Consider the following 10,218-nt stretch of genomic DNA (forward strand, 5'->3'; position numbering starts at 1 on the left):
TCGTCCAAGTCTTTACGAATTGTATTCTAAAGACCTGTTCGATGTTCTATGAAGATCAATTGAGTAATCCTCGAGAAATCTTGCCAACCGACTTCAAAAACACAGTTTCGAGAAAAACGCGTTTAAAGACGGCGCACTTAACCTAGCTACCCTCAAGAGCACAAGTTTTTAAGGTTGTACCTCCGAAACTATTACTCGGATCAACTTGAAAATTGAGGACAATTTTCTAGAGGTGTTTCTGTATTTACCAAGACAATAAAAAATCGATTTTTTGAAACCCGTGGATCCATGTAACACCTTAAGCACTAAAGTATAATTCTTGGGTCGTTATCCTGAATGAAGCAGTAGCCGCCAGTTAAGTTGAGCTTAGCTGCTGACAGAACCAAACTATTTTCCAATACCGCCTAGTAGTCCATTTTTTACATAATTCCTTCGATGAAAACCATGTTGTCAACGCCATTTCTTCGCCATGATTGACAATATTATTTAAATGTTTATTTTTCATCGCTTAGGTATCCTTATGTCACACAAACAAATTCAATTTTTAATTTTTTTTACGAGGTTCTGGCTTGTTTGGTGGTGTAATGCGCTCTAAAACCAGGTTTAAGCAAGAAGTTTCGAAGCATTTGAGGGTAGAGTTATGCAAAGACAGCAATCTCATTCGCGAACCACTTTCAATACCATAACAGTACGCACGATCAGATTACAACAAGTTTATGCTTGTTAATTTATCTCACACATAACTTCATTCCTTTGGAAGGCAATAATACATTTAAAAATTTTAGTCTAAATAAAATTCTACCTACGTATTTATATCTTCAAGTTTGCCCAAAAAATAATGTACTTGTTTTTTATAAATTAGCTTTTTTTGCGTTTTATAAAACAATTTTACGTCCTGAAATTTTTTGAGTACGTTTTTTAGTTTTCAAAACACTTATATGGACGATATATATACGAGTATGAGAGTTGAAAACTGCCAGCCAGCACTGTCGTTGCAGACCTGTGTAATTACACTTAAATTCAGGAATTGATTTAAACTTATTAGCGCATACACAAGAATCAAACCACAAAATTTATATAAGACTCAGTCAACACGTAAAGCTACTGGCAGCTGCTGAGGCAGGCAACAGAATGTAGACACATTTGCATTACAATGTGGATATTGATGAATGAGGCTCGTCTACATCATTGCTATAAACGCCTCCAACAACGCCTTGTCTCGACTAAATCGGAGGTGCTGTACGAGAAACACATTTAATACGCATTATCGCCGCAAAGTATGCATCACAGCCTGGTATGCGTTGTCGAATGTGGTTTAGCACGAATTTTGACTTTTGGCCACATAAGTAATGATTGAAATGATTACAAATTTGTTGTGTGAAAGTAAAATTTGAAGTATGTGTTTAAAATATTTTTTTGATAAAATATGAGAGAGTGAGTGAATTTAGTGAGTGTCACGCTTTTTGGTGAAGTATTGACGGTTGGTGGCAGATAAACATATGCTGCGTTCATTTTACAACAATTTTGTAAAAGCGTGTTTTGGGTGTTTTTTACAAAAAAAGGTAAAATATTATTTTGCTCTAATTTGAAAGTGAATGGTTATACCATAATTATTATAATTCCATGGTAATAACATCTTTAATTAAAATTCTAAGTTAAGCATTTTTGAAACCGCATTTATAAGATTTTAGTTTCAAACAAAATGATAAGCAAGAAATTAAACTAAAAGCTTAACTAAGAATTCCAATTTTAAGAATTATGAATTAAGAATTGAAATATTCTCATCTACTTCTATACTCAAGCATCAACTCAATTTTAGAGTTGTGCTCAAATTTAATATTTAAGAAGCTCTCTTAAAAACTCAAAATCAGCTAAAAAAAAATTTGTAACTCAATCTTAAACTAAGTTTTAGGTTTGCACTCAAATTTTAATATTTAACAAGATCTCTTTAGAACTTAATTTCAGCTGAAACTCAACTTGAATTTAATTGAATCTATACTCAAACTCAATTTCAACTCAAAATCAACTCAAAATCAACTTCAATTGAACTCAAACTCAATATATACTCAAACTCCGTTTATACACAAACTCAACTTAAATTTAAACTCGAAGTCAGATTTAACTCAAGTTCAAATTTAATCTCAACTAAAATGCTTCTTAAATTTAAACACTACTCAGATAAAATTCAATGAAAACCTCACATTTAATAATTTTAAATGCAAACATGTGTTAGATTATAAATGCTCAACTTTCAAGTCAACTGAAAAAGATACCATACATTTACAGTATTTTTCACTCATATCAACGCCAAAATTGTACTATTTTTGTAAAAATATTAAAAGTATTTTACCGACAGGTGAAGTATTATTTTCATTTAATTATCTATCAAAATAAACCGTAATCAACTTGTCAACGGAACAAATCCGAATTACTCATACGAGCCGGTGAGCTCATAATAAATTCAGTAGCACAAATGGTCGACGATTAGAGCAGCAATTTTTTCCGCTTACCTGCCACGAGATGAACATTTATGCATATTTGCCAAAGGCGCATTCACAAATGCACACAAATATACATTGAAGTTAACTGTACCTACAGAACATTTGCAAAGCTGCAGCTCACAGTACTGTGGGCACATTGCAAATGACCATTTCAAGTGACACTAATTTGCACAATCTAGCAGCGGCGAGCTTAATGAGCAAAAGCAGCAATATGTGAGTTTATAAGTGTGTGCGTGTGTATGGTGTGCATAGAGAAACAGCTGCATTAGTGGAATTTGTGGTCAAATACCATTGCCCACAGGCCGCAAAATAGATAGCAGAATAATTGTGAATTAGCACGATTCCTTGCACAAAAGCTCGGTGCCAGCGTGAGGGAGGGAGTTCAATTCTCGTTTACTCTCAGTTTACTGGAATGAGGCCTGGATACACAGATATATAATTAAGTGTGCTAGTGATTGCATGGATTTCTTTAGTATACAGAAATTATCATTTAATTTCTCAAGAGCCGTGTGCAGTGGAAGTGAAGTGAAAATCAGAACTGATTAGAGTATATATTTATTTTTATCTGATTTGCAATGAAATGGCTTGGAAGTTTAAAGTTCGTAAAATGCATTTAAATATCTGTATTTACGTGAGCCTATTTATCAGTCCAAATACGAACTAAAATAGCAAGAAACTCAAACTTCAAACTTCGCTTGAATCCAAAGCCTTTACTCAATGTTATTTATAAAGTTAGAACCAATTACGCCAAAACCTAAATAAATTTTAGAATTAGTAAACAAAATAAAATAAAAATAACTGACAAAATCCTGAATAACTCAAGATCTGTCCCAAACTCAAACTGAAGTCAGTAACAGCCTGCTACTAGAAAATGGCATACACATTCATAAATAAAACACAAAATCAAATAATAACAAATTCAGATTTAAAGCTTTCCTCACTACAATAAAACCCAAATTGAACAAGTAAGGAATATTCTTGCAATTTTCATGGATTAAAGCCAGGGAATTTCGTTTACGCTCATAAGGCTTGTTAGTTTATGGAGTCTATGGTGAGTCTTCAACCGATTTCATTTATATTGTCAGTACAAGTTCTTTTAATATTTGTACTCAGCAAATTTTGTTGTTATACTTGTAGTTTTAATTGTTTAGGAGATATGTACATTAAACTTGTTAGTTGGCGGGGCCACGTTCACTTTTTCAAAAGTTTTTGCCCCAGGTGCCTTTCGCTACTACTTTATAGATTTTCGGTTAATAGCGTTTTGAGGACGTGCCAGTATCCCAACGATTTCTCCAGTACTCGAAACCTTCAGCAAAATTCGTTTTATCTCTTCGATCCACTAAAAATTCAATTCATGAGCAATACAAACAAGGGAAATGGAGCCTGAGAGTAGATAGTTTTTACAGAAGTTAAAATTGGATCCAAACTTAAGCTTCTTATGGCAATATTTAAAACTCATGCTAAATATTAGACCAAAACTAAGCTCCCCAATTCAAACTTTTTTAATAATTTGTAGTCTAACTCTAACAGAAATCAACTCATAATTCAAAGTTAAGTTGCAAGTGATTGAAACTTGACCATAGTCTTACTTTAAGATAATGTGAATTATAGCATATGGCTAATGAATTGATTGTCATAGGCTATCCCAAGGAAAAATCTGAGCTCAAACTCTAAATGTCAAAAAAGTATTGCGGTATTTTTATTGAATTTTTGTTTTTTTGAAATTGAAATGAATTTTTGATAACTCATGCCCAGCTCTTGACCGATGCTACGGCTGCTACTATGCCGGTCTCTTTCGACCAATTCAGCGATTTTATCGCAATTTTCGACGACAGGCCTTCCGCAATCTTCGACCACCTCTACACCAGAACGAAAACGTTGAAACCATCGTTGTGCGGTGGAAATGGAAACTGTATTGGGTCCACAAACTGCACAAATTTTTATGGCGGCTTGAGATGCATTTTTGCCTTTATCGTAGTAGTACTGTAAAAAATGCCGTATTATCTCTTTATTTTGCTCACGAACGACTTAAAAGAAACGACAATTAATCAAACACGTGTTAGCGCGTGAAATGAGCTTTCCCAAAAAGGTATAGCAAGACCCGATGCAACGAATAAAACTAGAACTACGCGCTTTCGGCGCCAACTAGCGAAAATACCGCAAGACGTTTTTGACAGCCTATTATTTACATCACAGCAGTTTAAAGTTAAAAATGGCAGAGAGCTACTGAATAGTTGTGTTTCTCAAATAATTAAAAGAAACTAATAAATTAAGAGGTTACATGGGTTTATGGTTTTGAAAAAAATCAATTTTTGTTATTATCTTATTAAATTCAACAATATCCCTACAATATTGTCCCAAATTTTCAAGTTGATCGGGGTAATAGTTTCGGAGACACATCCTTAAGAACTTGTGCGCTCGAGGATAGCTAGGCTAAGTGCGCTGTCTTTAAACGAGTTTTTCTCCAAACTGTGTTTTTGAAGTCAGTTGGCAAGTTTTCTCGAGAACAACTCGATCAATCCTCATGAAATTTTACACAGGTCTTTAAGATACAATTCTTAAAGACTTGGACAAAGGAATTTTTTTTCGATTACAACTATTGGAAAAAAAATGTCGCGAAATTTTCACTGCAATTTTAATATTTTTGTAAAAATAAACTAAAATTGATTGACAAAAAGCATTTCAAAACTCATGAAATATTTTTTCCAATTTAATGAATATTTACTCTGAATATTTAAGTGATTAAAATTCATATTTCCACATCTTCAGTTCATCTCAATTATACACTTACTCAAATAGCTAACAAATGCAAATTCTTATTAAACCAAATCTTCCCACAGCTAAGCACTCTCGTGGCATTATCCTCAGTCATTATGGTTGTAATGAAATTACCGCAATTAAATCGTTGCGTTACACAATCTGGCGTTTATAACAACACATAAATACAACAATTGCAACAACAATAGCTTTCGGTGGTGACCCATTAAAATGTAATTAACTCAACACACAGCTGCCTGTTTAATTTCAAGACGAGATGAGCAGCTGTTATGATAGATTTCCAATTAATTGGCGGCTGTGGAGAATAATGATGTCGGTGGGGTAGGAGAAACGCATAATTTATGCAAAGTGTGGATAGTTGTGGAGAGAAAAAATATGTATATAGTATAGTACCTTTCTGTAGGATCACTCAAAATTGAGCGTAATTTTCTAATACATATATAAAAGTCAAAACTAAACTCGTGGAGGAGCTATACTTTCCGGAGTATACTTCATAACAGTGTCATGCCTACCTTAAGAGGCCTTTCGAGCCCCTTTGTGGTTTGCAATTCAAGTATAAGGGCTATTGTTTGGCACATAATTCCGTTGGGCATTGAATGCACTTATGAACAAGGCGATTTTAACAGAGAAAACATAAGGAGCAAAATTCCAGAAAAATAGCCCTTAAGCAGCAGCAGCTGTTGCGAGATAACTAGCCAATGCTCGTGTGGTGAATTTCGCCGAAAGTGAGAATGGAGCGAAAGCTATGCTTAAAAGCTCGGTATGCCTTGCAAATAGTTGAGCTGACTAGGTCAGTAGAGAAACTCTTACCTCGCCTAGCTTGTGTTCTTGTACAAATGTTGATATTTGCACTAGCTAAGCGATGTGTGCTAACCTAAGATCAGTATTAGAGTGCCACAAAATAATTAAATATGTATGTGTTAGACAGGAAATGGTAACAGTTGATTGCGAAACTCACCACACCACAGTTGTTATTAAATGTAAACAAACAGATTTGACTTATACACATACAAACTATGCATTTGCTGAGTTTGGACAAGCACGTTGTTGGTGCAATTGTATGTGTGCATAGCTCCATAAATCGGGAGCTGTGTATATATTTCATTTTCAGGTTAAATAAATATTAAATTCAATGCTGCTTTATGCCTGACAGCTTGATATACAACGCTGCCATTGCAACCTTCGGCTGAGTGAATTTGATACATTGTCGGCAGTAAAGAGAGAATATTTCCATTCATTTTTATGTGTGTATGAAATAGTAGCTAGTCGAAAACAAAATTTCAAAAAATAACTTATTAATTATTTTTTATTCGGTACAGCTGGTTACCATTCTCAAAAATCTACAGGTTCTAACAATAGTCTCCAATGAAATTTTTATTTCAATTTTTCTAAGGAGTTCCAAAAGAAATGAATGTATGCTATAGATGTCCTTATTAACAATAAAAAAATATATTAACGCTTAACTAAATTTTTGCAAAATCATTCAAATAATAATTTCTTGTACTTAAGTAAATAGAAAAGATACTGTTGAGAAAAAAAGTTATCACAGCATCGCTAATTTGTAATTCGCAGTTTCCTACAGTAGGCTTTGCTAATAATTTATAACCGAGTTCTATATTGACGGCATGTAGACATTCATACGCCTATCGTGTACATTTGGTTTTTTGCATAAACATTTGTTGAAAGCTCAATCTATCCATCTAAGTTACTGGCAAATACCTCCTTTCAAATTATTTGCCTAATCAATATGCGAAAGTGCTATCGCAGACGCTTTTTACCAGTCGGCGAAGAATATGCGACCGTTGCACAATAATTAATTTTTTTGTGTCATACTTTTAGGATTTTAATAAAAAAAAGTTGTTCCAGCTCTTAGCAGATGTCAAGGACACAAATGAAATTATTTTCAGATATTTCTATGATAGAGTGACATTTTGTTTATATTTTTGTAAATTTCAATATATTCAGGATCTGTTTAAATATAAAAAAGAATAACTAAATTTGATGAAAACGCAATGAGTATGAATTATGGTAGTATGATATTAAGTAAATAAAAAAGACAAACAAACAAACAAAGCAAAATTATAAACATTGATTGAGTAAAAAGGGGAGGTCTAGCAAGTGGTATATTTTCAATCTTCCACGTTGTAAACTTTTGGCCAGCAGTTGAATCGCAAATATATTTTCAGGATTCTCTAAACGGATCAGGTAATGTCTGTTAACGCAAAACTTTATTTTAAAAAGTTCGAATTACTTTTAAATTTGCATCCGCTACACTGCCCCAGATTTGAATTCCATACATTCAGATCGGCCTAAGTATTACCTTATAAATTAGAAACTTATTCTTCAGACTGAGGCAGCATATTGGCCTAAGGAGCCGGAATAGCTGCGTCAGTTTTAATCCTAGCTGAGTTCTTTTTATTCTTGCGTGATCTTTCAAAGTGAATCTCTTATCAATTGTAATCCCCAAATATTTTGCGCATGTCTTTGTTGATAACAACTTGAGGGCAATTTTTGTGCTTGAGAGTATATACTACTGTTACGGACTTTTGGATGCTAATAGCAATGTTCCATTTGGTGAGCCACAGTTCTAGAGCATTCAATTGCATCTGCAGTTTTTTCGAAGCAGTAGTAGATTCACCACTTTAAGCCAACAGTGCAATATCATCAGCATAGGTTTCCGTCATTGATTGAAGAATTTAGAGCACAGAAGCGAATATACTGCCTTAGGGCACGCCAGAACGAGCTGGCTCAAGTCCGGCTCAGCGTAATGGCATCTAAAGTAGAACGTCCGATTGTGCAAGCAACATTTTAGTAGCAAATAATAAGACATTGATAGTTTTCTCTTTGATTTGAATAATAGGCCTAGATACACCACATTGTCAAATGCTTCGCGGACATCAAGGAACCAAAGTACCAGTTAAAAGTGTTCTACTCTATTACATTCTTCAATTGTGCAATCAGTATACTTTCGAGATAATTGATATAATGACTGATGTTGAAAAGTATTTTATAAGGTTTTAGTAAAATAATTGTTAAAAATTAATGAAGAAACTTTAAGTTCATACCACTGGTGGGGGAAAATAGAGAGTTCCATTCAGTGAAAATTTATTCATTCTAATTTTTACTTGGATTTTCTTGTCCTTTGATACAATTTTTAAACATAAATAACCTAAAGCACTAAAAGAATGATTATATGCGAATGTGTTTTTATGTAAAATTTGATCCGTTTCGTAATTTCATTATTTTAAAGAAACCACACAGAAAATTCAAACTTAATGGCGAATGTTTATTATCATTCGATGCAATATTCTTTGGCATTTACTTTTTTAAGATTATCTCTTTCAAACTTTAGCCGCAGCTACGTCTAAATGGTCCGAGTTGCTGTGAACGGCGCCGATATTTCTTATCCGTATTTCCTTCACAGCGTGCTAGACATGTTCTATTCGGTCTATCCAAAAATGAATTTCTCAATATGGGTGATGGTTTGCGTGAATATTCGTAAAAAAATTTAATAATTTGTAAACGATGTTTAGGCGTAACTCTTTCCATAATGAAATGCCAAACAATACTGAACAAAAATAACATGACAGTTTGACACGACTCTCAATTTGTCAAAAAGGGGCCTTTGAAAAAAGTACCTGTGCTTGGATTACCCTTTATATTCACCTGTGAAAGCAAATTGGAAATTTTTTCATATCAAGGTTTTACATACCAAATTTCAATTTCCCTGAATAGTTTCATCTTCATGTTTTCTAATTTTCATTATCTGTCAACCTAGAAAATTTAAATTCTAAGCTAACTCGTAATCTATTGGCTGTGCAAACCTCATACATTGGAGTGCACTCTAGTAATAATTGTGAATATTATTTGTAATCAATTTTTTTGCCGGAATTATAGTGAATTTTGAAACAAAAAAAGAAATATCAAAAAATAACCACATTGCTTTATATAACACTCACTTTACTAAACCCTTGTTATCCTAACTATTTTCAGACTCCAATTCGACAAACGACCAACAAGGTCAGCGCGTTCAGCTTAATTTGGGTTTCCGCAGTTTCTCCCGACCACACACCGTAAACCGCCATCGGACTGCACACGGTATATCTTGTGGCTGTGCTCTAATCGCTCGTAAATAAACCTACGATTTTATCAACTTTCATGTTTTCTTGTTGTTGTTGTTTTTTTTTATCTCAGCTTCCTTCGTGTTTGCTGGCTTTGACCCAGTTGTGGGCGGCCTATGCCCACGCCTACCCAGCTGCCCGGCGTCAAGTCAAATTTGTATTGATTTTCAACCGAAATTGAGTCTTTTATTTTTGTTTGTGCGAACGTTTGTTTTGGTGTTTGAATTGCTCATCTTGGCACTGAAGTGGCGTGGTATTGTGTGCCTGAAGAGGCGTTCAGTGTATTATGAATGTAAATTGAGCTCCATTCTATGTAAATAAGAAAACACACGGCTTCTCTGTGTATGTGTGTGTGTGAATTTTGTTTGCTCAGTTTTCGGTTCAATTTCAATTAATTTTCATACAGTAGCTATGCTGTAACCGTATAATGTTAGAAAGTATCGAATACCAAGCAAAGCGACTATCAGGAATGCTGTCCTTAAAGGTGAAAGTTGGAAAAAAAGATACAATAAGTTAAATATCAACCGAAATCCATAATTGGCAGGAACCAGCAAGTGCTTGGAAGTTCAAAAGAGTTTTTCGAATGAGTTCTTGGGTTAAAATCAATATGAACTTAGATAGACTTTGGAACAGAAAAATATTGTTTTTAAAAGATATTTATGGCTGTGATTAGCATAAAATATTTGATTATTTGTAGTAGACTCTGCAGCGTATCTGGGTTACTAGTTGAGTTGAATGATAAACAATTTTCACCCCAAGCTTAAAATTTCAAATAGAAGAAAGATACTGAATTATGGAACTAAGTTAATGCTGCTTCA

This window comes from Bactrocera tryoni, chromosome 3, assembly GCF_016617805.1.
Source record: "Bactrocera tryoni isolate S06 chromosome 3, CSIRO_BtryS06_freeze2, whole genome shotgun sequence".
Taxonomy (NCBI): Eukaryota; Metazoa; Arthropoda; class Insecta; order Diptera; family Tephritidae; genus Bactrocera; species Bactrocera tryoni.